Here is an 18,768-nt window from a genome sequence, read left to right on the forward strand (position 1 = left end):
CGGGAGTGGAGCTGGTATCAACGATGGGCTGCTTGCCATCCCTGTGAAAAAATGCCCATGTTTGGTCAAGTCATAAGTCTTTGAAAAGTCTCGGTTTGCAAGTGTTCAGTACAGCGTTGTTAGAATTTGGCAGCTAAATTCTCCAAAGATTCCATCCCATTGAGCTTACTGCAACCTAGGGATGAGGGTGCTGAATTGGGCTCTCCCTGCAATTGCTTCTCCCGGCCACCAGGAGAGAGTCTTGGGTGCCAGCACAAAAATTGAGAGCAGGGAGAGTTTCTCACCTGTGCTATAAATGTTCTCCCTGCTGGCACCAGGCAGTGTGTAGGAGGAAGCTGACTGAAGTGCACAGGGGTCTTGGAGGTGTGGAGTGGTTTGGAAGATGGGGGTTGTACATTGGGTAAAGGAGCGTGTGGGGTAAGACTAGGACTGTGAGCTTGGGTAGGAAAGATACTGGAACAGGCTGGACAAGGAGACTGCAGGGTCGGGGAAGGGAAACTGGGGTTTGGAGGTTGAGAGATGGGGACTGAGATCAGACAGGAAGTCTGGGTAAGGGAGGAGGGAGACTGCAATTAACTGAGTGAGGAGATTGGAACAGGAATGAGGGGCCATATGCGGGGAAGACTAGGACTGGGAGAAGGAGCCGGAGGAGTTAAGGGGTTGGGGGGACTGTGATGAGGGGGACATGGGAATGGGACAGATTAGAGGGAACATAGCCAGAAGGGGTCAAGATTGGGGGCACTACACTGGGACAGAAAGGTCTGTGTATATTAGAGAACACTCCCCTCCAGAGTCTGGAATGGAACCCAAGATCCTGTGAAGAAATAGTATGTGATCATGTGATTTAAAAACTGTATCATAATCCAGATGCACAAATTGTGATAGCAGAGGCACCTTAATTCTGGCATTTCCTAACTTTTGAATGCCTGATTTTGCAACCTTAATAATGTTTTTTTAATGTAATTTTTTGCATACAATATAGTTATGTCCAGTTATTTACCATTGTACCATGGCACAGCACCATATTGGTACTCCTGTATATAACTCGTTAACAGTAAGAGAAGTGATTGTATAGTAAATTATGGTGAAATAGTTCCATGTCATGATCTGTCATTCCCTTGTGTTGCGTTTGTATATTATTTTTGCAATTCAGTCAAACCTCAGTTACCTGAGAGGAGGACAGTGAATTAATTTGGATGAATGAGGGTTCGTATAACTGATGGACTCTCGATATAGTTAATGCACATCAAGGAACACTGTATTGCTTTGGAGGAAAGAGCATTGTGAATAATCAAGGTTTGGTAACTGAGCTTTGCCTGTGTGTAAATACTAGGTGTTTTTCATTAGGTGTGTTTTGTTTAATATACAAGGAACTATTAATTATAAAAGAATAAAGTTAGGGTTCTATATTGACACACTTAAAATAAGGAAACAGCCAGTTCTGATTCATGTCAGCTTGTACTTCTTAACATCATATGGCAAGGTGGTGACACACGTGGTGAGTGGGAGATTAGAGAGGTATAGCATCTAGCTCTGTCAGGACACTCATTTTTCCCTTCTTGATGTGTTTTTGTTGTTGTTGTTGCTGTCATTGTTGACTGCAGCAGAAGTGGAAGTAGTAGCTAGGATTACACAGATGGCATAGACCTGGGGCAAACGCTGACCTGTGGGCGTCAGCAATGATATTGGGCTTTTTGTCCAACCTCTATTGGCATTTGCACCAATAACTGTACCTCTGGACTAACTGCACATGGTCTGATTTGTTTGGGTCAAGTTGCTTTTATCCCTCTAGTGTTCTCTCCATAAAACTCACTCTGTGGGAAGCCCAATGTACCCACATAAGCCCTTAACACAGGGCTAGAGTGGTTCATATGGCCTTGTATGGGACATCTGTCACTCTCTTTAATGGTAAAAAGAAAAGGAGTACTTGTGGCACCTTAGAGACTAACAAATTTATTAGAGCATAAGCTTTCGTGAGCTACAGCTCACTTCATCAGATGCATTTGGTGGAAAAAACAGAGGGGAGATTGATATACACACACACAGAACATGAAACAATGGGTTTATCATACACACTGTAAGGAGAGTGATCACTTAAGATAAGCCATCACCAGCAGCGGGGGAGGGGGGAAGGAAGAAAACCTTTCATGGTGACAAGCAAGGTAGGCTATTTCCAGCAGTTAACAAGAATATTTGAGGAACAGTGGGGGGTGGGGTGGGGTGGGGTGGAGAAAAGAACAAATCCGCACAGACACACCCCCTAGAACCCCGACCTGGGGTATTCTATCTGCTACCCAAGATCCATAAACCTGGAAATCCTGGACGCCCCATCATCTCAGGCATTGGCACCCTGACAGCAGGATTGTCTGGCTATGTAGACTCCCTCCTCAGGCCCTACGTTACCAGCACTCCCAGCTATCTTCGAGACACCACTGACTTCCTGAGGAAACTACAGTCCATTGGTGATCTTCCTAAAAACACCATCCTAGCCACTATGGATGTAGAAGCCCTCTACACCAACATTCCACACAAAGATGGACTACAAGCCGTCAGGAACAGTATCCCCGATAATGTCACGGCTAACCTGGTGGCTGAACTTTGTGACTTTGTCCTCACCCATAACTATTTCACATTTGGGGACAATGTATACCTTCAAGTCAGCGGCACTGCAATGGGTACCCGCATGGCCCCACAGTATGCCAACATTTTTATGGCTGATTTAGAACAACGCTTCCTCAGCTCTCGTCTCCTAATGCCCCTACTCTACTTGCGCTACATTGATGACATCTTCATCATCTGGACCCATGGAAAAGAAGCCCTTGAGGAATTCCACCAGGATTTCAACAATTTCCATCCCACCATCAACCTCAGCCTGGACCAGTCCAAACAAGAGATCCACTTCCTGGACACTACGGTGCTAATAAGCGATGGTCACATAAACACCACCCTATATCGGAAACCTACTGACCGCTATTCCTACCTACATGCCTCTAGCTTTCATTCAGATCATACCACACGATCCATTGTCTACAGCGAAGCTCTACGCTATAACCGCATTTGCTCCAACCCCTCAGACAGAGACAAACGCCTACAAGATCTCTATCATGCATTCCTACAACTACAATACCCACCTGCTGAAGTGAAGAAACAGATTGACAGAGCCAGAAGAGTACCCAGAAGTCACCTACTACAGGACAGGCCCAACAAAGAAAACAACAGAACGCCACTAGCCATCACCTTCAGCCCCCAACTAAAACCTCTCCAACGCATCATCAAGGATCTACAACCTATCCTGAAGGACGATCCATCACTCTCACAGATCTTGGGAGACAGGCCAGTCCTTGCTTACAGACAGCCCCCCAATCTGAAGCAAATACTCACCAGCAACCACACACCACACAACAGAACCACCAACCCAGGAACCTATCCTTCCAACAAAGCCCGTTGCCAGCTCTGTCCACATATCTATTTAGGAGACACCATCATAGGGCCTAATCACATCAGCCACACTATCAGAGGCTCGTTCACCTGCGCATCTACCAATGTGATATATGCCATCATGTACCAGCAATGCCCCTCTGCCATGTACATTGGTCAAACTGGACAGTCTCTAAAAGAATGAATGGACACAAATCAGATGTCAAGAATTATAACATTCAAAAACCAGTTGGAGAACACTTCAATCTCTCTGGTCACTTGATTACAGACCTAAGAGTGGCTATCCTTCAGCAAAAAAGCTTCGAACACAGACTCCAAGGAGAGACTGCTGAATTGGAATTAATTTGCAAACTGGATACAATTAAGTTAGGCTTGAATAGAGACTGGGAATGGATGAGTCATTACACAAAGTAAAACTATTTCCCCATGTTATTTCTCCCTCCCACCCCACCCCACCCCCCACCCCACTGTTCCTCAGATATTCTTGTTAACTGCTGGAAATAGCCTACCTTGCTTGTCACCATGAAAGGTTTTCCTCCTTCCCTCCCCCCCCCCCCCGCTGGTGATGGCTTATCTTAAGTGATCACTCTCCTTACAGTGTGTATGATAAAACCCATTGTTTCATGTTCTCTGTGTGTGTATATCAATCTCCCCTCTGTTTTTTCCACCAAATGCATCCGATGAAGTGAGCTGTAGCTCACGAAAGCTTATGCTCTAATAAATTTGTTAGTCTCTAAGGTGCCACAAGTACTCCTTTTCTTTTTGCGAATACAGACTAACACGGCTGCTACTCTGAAACCTGTCTCTTTAATGGTGCGATTGTAATTATTCATCTTGCTGGGTGTTTCCACAGTAAAGCTTTGATTTAGCTGAGGGCTCGCCCATGTGTCTTACTTGAAGTACATGAGCAGCCCCATTGATTTCAGTGGCACTTAAAGTGCCTTAAAGTTAAGCACATGCTTAAATGCTTTGCTGGATCAGAGCATAAATATCTATTTTAGAGGGTTTACTGTGTGCATGGATACGTATGTATTCCTGTGGGAGATGAGATTAAATTTGTTAGTCTCTAAGGTGCCACAAGTACTCCTTTTCTTTTTGCGAATACAGACTAACAGGGCTGCTACTCTGAAACCTACATTGACTTTGTACTCATCCTCTTTCAACCCCATAGCAGTTAAGGAGGCTACACATGATGCAGATTTTGGGCCTGTAACTCTCAAGTAATAAACATTTCCTCCACCATGAAGCCTAGGACTGTTAGCACATGGGAAAAGACGCTTCCTAAATTTGAGGTTTTTTTTGCAGGCAGGGGTGGGGATCCTAGGTACTTTATAAAACTGAGTTACTGGGAATACATTGCTTTTTTACAATCACATTTGCAGGTTAACAATCTGTAAAAAAGCTCACAGTGTGTAACATTTTTAAAATATTTTGATGTAAAAGAAACCAAGGGATTGTGTATGTGCCTGTCATATTTTGATGAGCCAGAATGTTCATAATAATTTTTAGCATAAAGTATCAATATGTACAAATGACAGTTATATGTAACCAATAGGGCCTGAGTGTGCTTCCACTGAAGTCTTTAGGAATATCATCCTTCATTTCAGTAGAACCAATTTTGGGTGGATAGGCTTATGTTTATCACAGTTTTAAGCCGTCCTTTAATGAGGCACCATGCAAGACCTGGGGATTGCCTACACAGCGCTCATTACAGGAGCAAGGCTTTTGCTAGCAGGGGAGGAATTATTGCAGAAAGAAAATCTCCGTATCCCAGCCATACTTTTGGGCCTGACCCTACAAACTTGCAGGCCCTGATTCAGCACTTTAGCTGAGTAAATGAGTAAATAACCATGTCATATGCCAGCTCATTCTCACAATTTTATTGCGAATATTTGGCCCAGCTCTTAGAGTCATGAGAAAATTTCAGCTTTCAGCTTTAAAAGGAAAAAAGAAAAAGAAAGCAGTTTTCTAGCCCTCATGATTGCCGAGAAAAGCTTGAAAATATAACCTGAGTGCATCCTAATGGCTCAAAAACCAGACGGCAAAGAAAAAGTACCCCTAATTTACTATTTTTTAAAATATCTCATGATTTTCAGTCCAGTCTTATGATCTTTGAGTGCCTGATTCCTGATTTTGAAAGCTTGGCATTAGCAATACTGACCTGCTTAATTGCTTTGTTGACTTGGGGCCTTACTACTGTATGTGGTGCATACGAATGGTCCCTGTGGTGATCAGTGGCATGCTCATGATGGACAAAAGTCAGTTGCATTCAGAAAAGGGCCCTGAAAATTGTTGGGACAGCTTATGGTAGTTAGTATTACTTTGGTTAGTAACAGTCTTGCAGGATCATGCCCTATCAATACTAACCATACTTGAGCAAACAGGGCCTGATTTTATTTCTTGGAATAAATTATCATCCACAATTAGTTCAATTATTAAAAAAAACCAAACTGGAAATTCACTCAGCCAAACCAATGAGATGGAAATGTTAAACATCCGATAGGAGAACACACAGCCGCTATGAAATAACAAACCCAGGCCCTCACTGTGTTAGGCAATAGGGAACAACCCTTATCCTGCTTGTCATTGCAGTTTACTTTATTTGCATTAGCAACATATTTAAGAGGTCATTGCTAACTGTGGTGGTTCTTGGCATACCCAGGACTATAAGGCACCTTATTAACCACCGCCTCCAGTGAGAGTCTTTCTTATGGTAGCTGGATGTCAGATCCCTGACATTGCCAGCCTCCTGACATTGCCAGCCCTTCAGCCACTCAAGCACTCTCCTCTGGGTTTATACCATCCCTTCCTTTGCCTTGCAGGTTAACAATAGGTGCACCCCAATACTTGAATCCTTTTGAATTGTTCCCCTGTGATACTCAGCCCCTGAAGCTGGCTACTCACAGAAGTTCCAGATCCTCTGACTCAAAGGTGTAGGGTGCCCCAATTTACCAGCTTTACCATCACTCGCTGCTCCTGTAAAGAACACAGCACTTGTGAGCACTTATAATAAAACAAAAGAATGTTTATTTTAGAAAGAATAAAGTTTTAACTAGAAATGAGAGAGTGGTGGAAACAAGTGGTTACAACACAAAACAAAATCATAAAATGCAAACCTGGGTGTACACTTATCAATAGTTATCTATCCTATCTAATAAAGTAGGTTATCCCACAAAGTTCAGCTTGCAGAGCTGCAGGTTTCTCAAGAATTGGGACACAAACCTTCATGAAAGCATGCCCTCTGCTAGGGGTTTTCTTCTGTGAATGGATCCAGAGTGCCTTGCCCTACACCCTATTATATTAAAGCAGTCTTCTATTCACAGCCAGAGTGAACCCCTCCCTTCTTGTAGAAAAGAAATGGTTTTGATTGTCATTGTCTAATGGTTTTCCATTGACTGTGGCAGGGGTAGACAATAGAACTTTGCACTACCTTGCTAGCTGAGTGGGGAAGGGTAACAACTCCATCTTCCTTGAATGGGCCATTATCATGACACCCCAGGGATTAATTTCTAATCCAAGTCCACAAAGCATACTTTCCATTTACTTACATTATTCCTTAAATATTATCTGTACATAAATCTCACAATGACTATGAGTCTTGACAGTTACAAGCTTTCTGTAAAAAGAAAAGGAGTACTTGTGGCACCTTAGAGACTAACAAATTTATTTGAGCATAAGCTTTCGTGAGCTTTCTGTAGATATAGGATATTTATCCATAAAGAGTACATATAAGGTAAGATGAGTTTGGTGTAGTGAGTTTATCCTGTCTCTGGTGAGAGCCTTTTGCAAAGAACAGGGGACCACATAGTCAAGTGGTCTATGTTATGCCAGGGTATTTTTCACCATATTAAAAATCTGAATACTTTTCCTGAATACTGCATTTTAAAAAAACCCTACTAACCAACCAACACAGGTTTCAGAGTAGCAGCCGTGTTAGTCTGTATCCGCAAAAAGAACAGGAGGACTTGTGGCACCTTAGAGACTAACAAATTTATTTGAGCATAAGCTTTCGTGAGCTACAGCTCACTTCATTGGATCCATTAGATCCCCTGCAAAAAAACATTAAAAACCTCCAACAACACTACAGAGACATTGGAAGGTGAAATCTATTTCCTTTTCTTTATTTTAAGTCAACTGTTGGGAACTTTTCAAGAGTACTAATTGACACCCCTGGAGTCTCAAATCCTCCTTTTCTCATGGCAAGTGAAGGTGGTAACAGAAGCAGTGCAAGATTGTCCATGAGAATTATTATACTTCCTTTCCCCTATCTTTTGTCTGTCTTACCTACTTAAGCCCTGATCCTGCAAAGACTTACTCACATGCTTTTCCCTTTAGCTTTAGTAGAACTAGTCAGATGATTACAGTTAAGCATATTGATTACTCTGTGCAGGATCATGGCCACAGCTGTAAGCTATTTGGGGCAGGTACTGTCTTCAACTATGTTTTTGTACAACTCCTAACATGATGGAGCCTCCATCTCAGCTGGGTCTTCTAACTGCTACTGTAATACCAATACCAATAAAATAATAATGCCACCGTACTTCAGTCCTGACCTACAGGGGACCATCTCTACCAGTAAGATGACAGTGTAGTCTCTAACCATTCAGTGCTTGGCCTCTCTGCTAACAAAGGTGCTAACGGGTGCTAGATGGGATGGAAATCTGTTTTCATTTTCCTCCATTGTATCCACACTGGTTTGTTATGGTAGGGTTGTTTATAATACCATAGCTGCCATTAGTTTTTTTAAAATAAGAAAAGGAGGGAACTAATACATAAACAATTACATAGACTTGGAAGACAAGGGTGTGTAAAATTTTGTGCCCACCAACTTTGAAGTATCCCTTTAAGAATAGGATGTAGCACAAATTCCTGATGTGAACTCTATATACGGTTCTTTTTTTAATTGTAAAACCAACCCAATATCTCAAAGGCTTTATGAACAGACCTTAGAGAACCTTGAATTATTGTGGTGCAAATACTTGGGTCACGTTGCGTACATGGTTTTCCCTGAGAATGAAGAGAAAGCAAGCTTCCCAATTGACATTAAGCCAGTGTTTGTGAAATAAATCCCCCAGCCTTCAGGCTAATGAAATTCTCCAGATAGAAACAAACATACTCATCACCAGCATACTTGCCAGTGCAGACATCCCAGACTTATTTGGAAAATTATTAGTTGTATTTGTATTTCTGCAGTGCCAAAGAGCCCCTGTCCTGGACCAGGACCCCATAATTTTATTATACCAATCAACAGCACAAGCAGCTGACCAGCACTTGTCCAGATGCAGGAGGATGATGGTATCCTAAAGATCCTGCTTCACCCCAAACTCCAACACTTATAAAATATAAACTTATAAAAGAAGTCCATTAACTTTGTGGGTGCTGCAAATAGCCATCTTGCTGTTCTTCCTCCCATCCCCCTGGCTGCCTGTGGGCATAGTGGTGCAATTAAGTGGACATGAATCAGTTAGATTTTTGGGGTAGGGCATGCCCAAAATTGGTTTTGGAGGTGCTCGCAAAAATAGTAAGGCTATTTGGACTCATGCTCTTTATGGTCAGGATGCGAAAGGGAGGAGAAAGAAGAGAAGGCTATGCCATTGTCCCTGCATCCTGGACCCAGATCGCTGGTTGGATTTGGCCTATTTGACTTCTGTACTTTTCATCCACATAAAGCTCAATTATTCAATTAAGAAAAATGAAAAAAAAACAAAAACCTAAAAGCAAACAAACAAAAGCCTAATGAATCACAACATGCTTTTGGCACCTTAGAGACTAACAAATTTATTAGAGCATAAGCTTTCGTGAGCTACAGCTCACTTCATCGGATGCATCCGATGAAGTGAGCTGTAGCTCACGAAAGCTTATGCTCTAATAAATTTGTTAGTCTCTAAGGTGCCACAAGTACTCCTTTTCTTTTTGCGAATACAGACTAACACGGCTGCTACTCTGAAACAACATGCTTTGGTCACTTAGTCTAAAAACTTAGTCTAAATGCATCCGATGAAGTGAGCTGTAGCTCAGGAAAGCTTATGCTCAAATAAATTTGTTAGTCTCTCAGGTGCCACAAGTCCTCCTGTTCTTTTTGCGAATACAGACTAAGATGGCTGCTACTCTGAAACCAGTCTAAAAACTGTAACTTAGTTTTAATTATTTGTTTAACTTCCTGGTAAGCTTGTGAACATATAGTAGAATATGCTAAGTAAAAGTAATGACGTCTAAGTTGTATGAGACCTTGTTCTGCCATTAAATCCTTGCTGAGGAGTGGAGTGAGATTGAAGTGATTTTTGTGAGAATGTTTAGTTTTGTAAATTTCCAAGGTTCTACTGCTTCACCTTCACCATTTCCAGAGTGGCGCTGTAGGCAAAATTTTAAGGTGAGAGAAGAGTTTGTTTCAAACAAAAGCAAACATTGAATGTGATGCTTTTTCCCCCCAGGCCAGTAAGGTGTTCAATCAACACCTGCCTTGCAACTCTGGATGCCTTAAATGCTAGGCAGCTGTGGCTTACAGCCTTGACACCAAGAGTCAGTATATGAGCAAAAAGGTCTCACCCTGGCTTCTATCACCCAGTTTCTTTCAGGGGGGACTGCCACAACCCTTCCAGCCCCGAAAATGTTTACCTGCAGCGCTTAGCCCCTCTCACTATTAACACTCACAAAACCTAATCAAGTTTGCTGCTTCTTTAAAGAGACAGTACACAGTAACCTGTTAGCTTAACTAAGGTTAACAGAAAGTAAAACAAGCTTAGTAACAACAGAACACAGATTTAGGTGATACCAAGTAGAAGGGATAGAAATGGTTACCAACAAGCAAAAGTAAAAATACACTTCTAAGACTAAAAATCCAACTTAACAAACTAGCGTCATTTATGCAAAGTAGTTTTCTCACCAAAGTCATTCTTCCAGCATGACTGGTGAGCCTTTAGCCAGGATCCAGCATGGAGCCCAAATTGCTTGTCTTCTCAGGTGAAGGATGACAAATTGACCTTTTGTCTTCTCTTCATTTTCTCCAAGTTCATTGACCCTGTCAAAGGAGACATGAAGGCTTCCTGGGGGGTGCAGTCTCCATCCCCCATGGAGATTGTTCAGTAATCATTTTTCCTCACTTGCTTGCTTTGTTTACTTTGCATGTAAATGTGCTTTTCATTATCTTTGGTCACACCTTGCTTAATTTACATAGGAGACACAGTCAACAGCATGTGAAACAGCATTCTTTTTAGGACCATCTGGGGTTAGGCACTATCTGCCAAACAGATTGGAGGAATATATTTCCATTCCAGCACATCTCTATAGTTTGTTGCATGTGAACCATACATACATCACACAAGAATATTAATGATCAGTGAGTTACTAGTCTCCCAATGATACATTACAAGACACCTCTTAAATAAATATCATGACAGTGCGTGGGGTGCACTGGGCTGGTCAGGCCAGCTGAGACTCACGGCTAGGTACCAGGGAACCCCTTGACCTCTGGCAGTAGGTGCTCTTGGAGTCATACCAATATGTCTGTAGATTCAGTTCCCCGGAACTTGCCATCATCACATCAGGAGCAACTCTGTCTTTGGAAGATGAATGTATTCCACAATATTGAACTTCTTCAACCGACAGAAGAGAAATTCTTATCTGATACCTTAATTTATGGATCTTTCTTGTTTCACACTAGCTGACCTCATGTGTGATGCCAAGACATCTGAACACATTTGTCCGCAGCCACTGATGGAAATAGGATTGTTTTCTGAGTAAGCAGCACTGGGTCCTGTGTCTGTTTCTTCTGTTATTTTAATGTACATCAACAGTGATGTGATGACTGCCATGATGGCTGGGGACCTCCAAAGTGAAAAGCAATAGACTCTATAATGTGAGAGCCTAATTTAAGCTGAGAGCTAGAGCAGACCCATATCCTCTGTAGATCAGGCACTGAAGGGAATACCTAACACACACTGGCTAGTATTTTTTTTAGAAAGTGCCATCATCCTTTCCCTATGAAAAAGCAATAAAAATATATCTTAAAACCTCAGGTTATTACAGTTCTCCAAGCTAACAAGTGGTAAATAGCCCTTAATAACTAGTAGCCCTTCTGGCCGCTCTATTCTCCACCCCTGCACTTTGCCTAGCAGCATTGCCCAGAGAAGCAAACTCAGAGAAGTTTCAGAGTAGCAGCCGTGTTAGTCTGTATTCGCAAAAAGAAAAGGAGGACTTGTGGCACCTTAGAGACTAACAAATTTATTAGAGCATAATGAAGTGAGCCGTAGCTCACGAAAGCTTATGCTCTAATAAATTTGTTAGTCTCTAAGGTGCCACAAGTCCTCCTTTTCTTTTTGCAAACTCCGAGAAAGAACCCCTGCGTTCTCTTTCTGTTTTGGCCACAGAGGTGCTGTTTTCAGAGGAGCAGCCGTGTTAGTCTGTATTCGCAAAAAAGAAAAGGAGTAGCTGTGGCACCTTAGAGACTAACAAACCCAGAAGCAGGCCTCTTAACCCCTCTGTTTCTCGTCTGCACAGTGCGGACCAGGATTCCCTTTGTATGACTCTTCCCCCCCAGGCTTTTAGGCAGGGCGTTGTTTGAGAGCAGCAGTGCTGAAGGGTGCTGTACTTTTACCGGTCTCAGAGTAGCAGCCGTGTTAGTCTGTATTCGCAAAAAGAAAAGGAGGACTTGTGGCACCTTAGAGACTAACACATTTATTAGAGCATAAGCTTTCGTGAGCTACAGCTCACTTCATCGGATGCATTTCTCTAAGGTGCCACAAGTACTCCTTTTCTTAACACGTTTATTTGAGCGTAAGCTTTCGTGAGCTACAGCTCGCTTCCTCGGATGCATTCGGTGGATGCAGTGAGCTGTAGCTCAGGAAAGCTTACGCTCAAATAAACGTGTTAGTCTCTACGGTGCCACAAGGCCGACGCTTAGAATTTCTTCCCCGTGGGGCTGCCACACCTGACCGCTCCCGGGGGGCGGGGAGGGGAATCGCTGCTGCCAACCCCAGGCGGCGGGGCGGGAAAGAAGAGGGCGGGCCCTAGGGGCGGAGTCCCCTCGGCCCCCGCCCTGCCCGCCTGTGGCGGGGTGAAGCAGGGAGGGCGCCCGCGGGGGGACGGGGCTCGCTGTGGCACCGGCGATGATCTAGGGGTGCGAGCCCCAGTGTGTTTCCAAAGCAAGGAGCCGCTGCCCCGCCCCGCCCTTCCCTCAGCCTGGTTAGCGCCGCTCCCGGCCGCCTCCGAGTCCAGCGAGCAGGGTGCCCGGGGCCGGCCTGGCAGCGCGGGGGGCACCGCCGGGGGGAGCGACGGCGGGGGGCAGATGCGGCTTCTGTCGCCGGGCGAGCAGCCCGAGATCAAAGAAAAGCAGGTCAGTGAGCTTCTTGCAGCGCCCCGTCTTCTTCCTGCCGGCGGGTGCGAGGGAGCCTTCCCCAGTAGCCGCCAGCCAGTGGTTTCCGAGGGGACCCCCCCCCCCCGCAGGATCCCCCCCGTAACTCACGGGCAGGGCTGGCTCTGTTTTTCGGCTGCAGCGTGGGTGCGCCGGGAGGGGGGGTGCGTGTGTGTGTGTGTGTGTCGGCGAGCGGAGTTGCAAAGCAGGGTGCGGGGAATCTCTCCCGTAGGGGGGGTGATGGGGCGGGTGACCGCCGGCTCTGGCGTGGGGTGGGGTGGGGTGGGGGACCGCCAGCTGGCTGAGTCGGTGGTGTCCTCGGATGCCTCCTGAAGCCAGCCCCTCCGCCCACCACCCTCCCCCTTGTCTCTAGCGGCACGGGGGGGAGGGGGGGCGGCTGCATTTCCTTCCTGCCCCCGGGCCTTGCCGAAAGAAATCGTTTCTTCACCGAGGGGTTGTTATCTCCAGCCCGCTGGGCTTTCTATCTCCAGCCCTTTCTCCCGAGGCGGGGCCGCCAGGAGGAGGGGGAGAAGAGACAGATGTTTAGGGCTGCTCATCTGGCCGATTCTGCTTGGCAAGGGGTGAAATGCTCGCTGGAAGGGCAAGGCGAGGAGCCGGAGGTTAGGGGGGAGACAAGCCCTGCAATCTGGGGGGGGGGGGGGAAGGGGTAGGCTTTGCACGTTTCCTGCGATCGGGAAGGGGGAGGCTTTAAAAAGGGGCTTAGCCTATTAAAAGAGGGGAGGGACAGTGGTAGGGATGGTAGAGCGATGTCTGAAATGCCAGCTGATCCGTTGGTGTGTGCGTGCATGTGTTATCTGTGTAACTCTCTCCTATACTCGTCAGCTCTCGTATGTAATAGCCACAAGGTGTTTGTTTCCCTCTTCGGCACTGAGGGAGTTGCTTAAAGGGGAGGCTGCTTTCAAAAAAGGGGAACTTGGAGACGGAATCGATTTTTTTTTTCCATTTATTTTTATTTCTAGTCTGAATGAATCTGGAAGCATGTCACACCCCGCCTCCTTGCACCCCTGAAACATAGTTCTAGATCCAGGCTAAAAGGATGCTTTGGTTTCAGAATTTGCGGCTGTCTAACCCTTCCTGCCTGTAATTCACTGCAGGCAGAACAAAGCTCTGTCACAACTGTGCTTCCTGGTTGTCGCCTCCTGCCTGCAAAGCACTGAACATTTTCCACTTGATATCATGCAGAAAGGGAGAAAGGAGACGCAATGAGAGATTCAGGTAATACACCAAAAATACGCTCGCTATCGGTAACTGTCAATGCTCATGTCTGTGGAGTAATGCAATGCGCGGAGATTGAACTCTGTCTGGGTGATGTCTGTGGTTGCATCAATGTTGTTTAAGTGATGTTTGCTGAGCAAAAAATCCAGATGACTTTAGAGACTGATCTCTTTTTTCCTTTATTTTTCTCATAATGCCAGTTAGAGGAGAAAATATCCAGTAACTCAAATCCATCATTCCTATTAAAACATTCTGGTGGGTTTTAAGCATTATTTTTTAATGGACAATAATAAAAGTAATAATAATAATAATAATTAATAATTAATAATAAAATTGGCTTTTTTCTTGTTGAATTAGAAATTGCCTCTTTGGCAGCATTGCCAAAAACATGGTCTACAAATGTTACCTTTTAGGACTAGCACCAAAGTGCTTTGTTTCAGCTATGCTATTTGTTGGCATGACTTTTATTGGAAGTAATTCACTGTTTGCCTTTTAAAAAATTAAATTGTGGTTTTGCTTAAAACACAGCGAAAGATTTGTATGCAATAAGTTGCTCTTGAGGGAACTATTAGTTGTGTGTGTGGTAAAAGAAAGAGAACAAAGAAAGCAGGCTTTTGATAAGACCCCTTAATTCAACTATAAAATGCTGAAATTCATCATCAGCTCCTTGTTTCCTCAATAAATCTCTTCTTCTCCCTTTCAGAATTACGGTCCATGTTCTGTTTTACTCCTCTTCAAACAAACAGTAATTCTATTCTGACTGACATTTGCTCAAGTGTTGGGGTTGCCTGTAAGTCTGAGGCCGTTTAAAAAATATTTGTAGCTTTCAGACTCAATATATGCACAGGTCTTCCTTTCAACCTATATGTCCAGGTTGAGGTCATAGGCCTTTCTGAAGTGCCTGTTGAGACTGAAATAATATATAACTCATGGGACAATGACAACACTTTTTTTTCCTCTCCTGCTCTTGAAAATGCCGTTCTTAGCATTGTAATTATGGTTTTGCTAACTTGAATGAGAAGGTAAATATAAAAGGAACCACTGTTGAGGACTGCAGAGTTATAACTGTTCTGTATGTTGCCATTCACAACATTGTCAGGTCATAGATCTGTGGAAAATGGCCCTCGCCCCACACAAACATACCTTCATTTACAATAAAAGTAAAGAACTCAATGAAGAGTTCAGTGCTTCACCTGTAACGTCTGTCAATTTTTAAAGGTGACACTTGGTACAGCTGGCAAGAAAAATGAGGGCCGTTATTTTGTACGGAAAAAGTTATTTCAGCCACACCAGACAAAAGTATGGTATGCTTATCAAATAGTTTCCCTGGAAGCATTGGCCAGTGCTTTGGAATGTCCAGATTAGGTATCCTGATGCCATGAAGGATAATAAATATTGTTTCAATCTGTTTATTGTGTGTTTAAATTATATGAATCATGTAATAACATAGAACAGGCTGCTCATCAGAAGAGAATCCAAGGCTTAGCCAGCTGAGTCTTGAGCCGAGAGGCATGGACTTCGGTGTTCTAATTTGGCTCTGACACTGATTCACTTGGGTGTTCAACATTGCTAGCTTCTCTGTGTCTCAGTTCCCCCAGGCCTGCTCCTGGAAGTGCTCTTCGTGTAGGACTGCTACTGGTAATTCTGCATGGCATTTCAGCAGGGTCTTTCATAAGTCCCAATCTGCTGGACATTTAAGACTTTACCCAGGTGAATAGTCCCACTGAAGGTTGGAGATACAAAATTGTGTAAAATTGGTCTTGCGCTTATGTATTTTCAGGGTCAAGACCACAGACTGCAAGTATCTATTTCTATACTTGTACAGTGCTTAGCAGAATGGGGCCTTGATACTGATTAGGATTTCTGGCACTATTGTAATATAAACATTTAATAGTAATAGAGAATGCTTTCAGGACCGGGCCCTCCATCTGTGACAGGGATAATCGACACTTATTTAAAACAAGCAAACAAAACCATTTATTTAGCAGCCAACTTGAATAAGGGTTGCAGTGTTGGGCCCTTTGCTTTTGCTTTTAGCAGAACATGGGGAGTATATTCAAAAACATGGGATCCCAGCCCATCTCAAATTCTGTACTGTTTTTAAGATTCTACCTCTAGCTACTGCTATCGTGTGAGCTGGAGACTAGATCTGAGCTTGGACCTTTCCACAGTATATAGATCCTCTACAGAAATTCCACAGCTGTTTTTGAGCCTATCAAGAGTTGCCTGCCTTCTTTGCTGATGCCATTTTCTATACAAATAGCTGTTCTGCTGCTCAGCTCTGTGAGGAGGGGAGCAGAAGCCTTTGAAACTGATAAGAAAATAGCATTAAAAACTTTCTCTGCTTTCACCTTCTTAAGTTGATTATCCAGGATCTAATAACATTTTAAACAGGTGATTTAAAAAAAACAACAATGCTTGTGACTCTGATTGCCAGCCATGGTTTCCAAGGCATCCACTCACTGCACCAAAACTGAGAGCAAGCAATAAGAGTTCTCTGGGGTGAAAACTCCATCAGTGGGTTAGATATGCAGGTTGGGGATCAGATCTAAACAATCCCAAAAGAGCCGTAGAAGATATAAACCCAAGGAAGGTTCCACACTGAGGGCATGGCTACATTTGCAGATGTAGAGCGCTGTGAGTTAAACCCACCTTCATAGAGCGCAGCAGGGAAAGCGCTGCAGTCTGTCCACACTGATGGCTGACAGCCAACTGGCTTGGCCACATTTGTGGCACTTGCAGTGGCATTGGGAGCGGTGCATTGTGGGCAGCTATCCCACAGAGCACCTCTTCCCATTCTGGTGCTGTGGCTTGTGGGAAGGGGGCGGGGAGTGCAGGGCATTCTGGGTCCTGTGCCAATGCCCCGTGATGCATCGATTTGCATCCCAGCATTCTGTCCACATTTGGCGCCATCTTTCAACAGTTTTTGTATTGCGCGGTCTGTCTTCCCTTTCAGTCTGCAGGAATGGAGCCCGAAGAGCTGAGGAGAATGCTGACGAGTCTTGCCAGTGCATCATGTTTGGCAGTTGAGTTATTCCTTAAGATCCAAAGCGACAGTGACTCCGATGATGATATCGACTCGAGGAACGCAAAGGACATGAGTTTGCTTGTGGCATTCACGGACATGCTCACCACTGTGGAACACTGCTTTTGGGCTCAGGAAACCAAGCACTGAGTGGTGGGATCACATCGTCATGCAAGTCTGGGATGACGAGCAGTGGCTGTAGAACTTTCAGATGAGAAAAGCCACTTTCATGGGACTGTGTGAGGAGCTCGCCCCCACCCTGCGACGCAAGGACACGAGATTGAGAGCTGCCCTGACTGTGGAGAAGCGAGTAGCTATTGCAATCTGAAAGCTGGCAACTCCAGACAGCTACCGATTGGTCGCTAACCAGTTTGGAGTGGGGAAGTTGACCGTTGGAATGTGTTGATGCAAGTTTGCAGGGCCATTAATCGCATCCTGCTCAGAAGAACCATAACTCTGGGTAACGTGCATGACATTATGGCTGGCTTTGCACAAATGGGTTTCCCTAACTGCGGAGGGGCGATAGATGGGATGCATATTCCAATTCTGGCACCAGACCACCTAGCCTCGGAGTACGTTAATTGGAAGGGCTATTTCTCTATGGTTCTCCAGGCACTTGTGGATCACTGTGGGCATTTCAATGACATTAATGCAGGCTGGCCCAGAAAGGTGCATGATGCTCGCATCTTTTGGAACACTGTCCTGTTCAGGAAGCTGCAAGCCGGGACTTTTTTCCCAGACCATAAGATCACTTTAGGGGAAGTCGAAATGCTCATTGTGATCCTTGGATGCTGTGGCTCATGAAACCCTATACAGGGAGCCTTGACAGCAGCAAGGAGCAGTTCAACAACAGGCTGAGCCAGTGCAGAATGACTGTGGAGTGTGCTTTTGGCTGTTTAAAGGGTTGCTGGCGCTCTCTGCATGGGAAGCTGGACCTGGCTGATAACAGCATCCCCGCAGTTATATCAGTGTGCTGTACCCTCCATAACATTTGTGAAAGATTCACTCAGGCATGGAACTCTGGAGGTTCAATGCCTGGAGTCTGAATTTGAACAGCCAGAGAACAGGGCTATTAGAGGGGCCTAGTGCAGGGCTGCAAGAATTAGGGATGCCTTGAGGGAGCAATTTGAGGCTGAAAGCTAACAGTAATGTCTGGTGTGGTGCCCTGCATGGGAGTGAAGTGTGGTAGGAATCTGTGTTTGCTACGTATGATACACTGACTTGCAGTGCCTGTTGCTTTCCTGGGTTTCTTTTGTTATGCAATAATAAAGAATGTTTTCAAGGCCAAAAAAATCAATTTATTGAAAAAAAACACAACACAACTGCTTGGGAAACACAAAGGACAAGGGGGTGGAGTGGGGAACGGTAGAATCACAGATTTGCGTATGTACTGTCTGGAGTGCTGTGCAATGCATGCAGCACTTCAGGATGGCTATACAACATGGTGATGGGGTTGAATGCAGTGGGTAAGGGTCATAGTTTTCAGGGCTGTGGGGTGAAGCTACAGGTGTTGGAGGCAGTGGGTGGCGGTAAGAACTCAGATGTTGGGGAAAGTGGTTTGGAGGTGACATGGTGGCACAAGGAAAAGAGCTTTGGGACAAGGGCTGCAGGGTGGGGCGGGCATGGTAGTGCTCCACCTGCATGGCTACGAGCGCCTGGATCGAGTCCACTTGGCCCTCCGTGATGCTTATCAGCTGCTCTGTGCTTTGGTGCTGGCAAT

General features: G+C 44.7%; 1 protein-coding gene across 6 annotated transcripts in view; it reads left to right on the forward strand.

Annotated features, from left to right (window-relative positions):
* The first annotated feature begins 12,475 nt into the window (after nucleotides 1–12,475).
* RNF152 (ring finger protein 152) overlaps nucleotides 12,476–18,768 on the forward strand; it is a 137,123-nt gene continuing 130,830 nt past the window's right edge. The window contains exons 1-3 of one of the 6 annotated variants that reach the window (XR_005291504.2): nucleotides 12,476–12,769; nucleotides 13,903–14,023; nucleotides 16,980–17,483. The gene's annotated coding sequence lies outside the window, so the exon portion shown is untranslated. Of the gene's footprint in view, nucleotides 12,770–13,092; nucleotides 13,408–13,859; nucleotides 14,024–14,726; nucleotides 16,774–16,979; nucleotides 17,484–18,768 lie in introns of those variants that run through there. The other 5 variants (XR_006279065.1, XR_006279066.1, XR_006279063.1 and 2 more) reach the window with 5 other exon arrangements.

Source organism: Dermochelys coriacea, chromosome 2 (assembly GCF_009764565.3).
Source record: "Dermochelys coriacea isolate rDerCor1 chromosome 2, rDerCor1.pri.v4, whole genome shotgun sequence".
Lineage (NCBI taxonomy): Eukaryota > Metazoa > Chordata > Testudines > Dermochelyidae > Dermochelys > Dermochelys coriacea.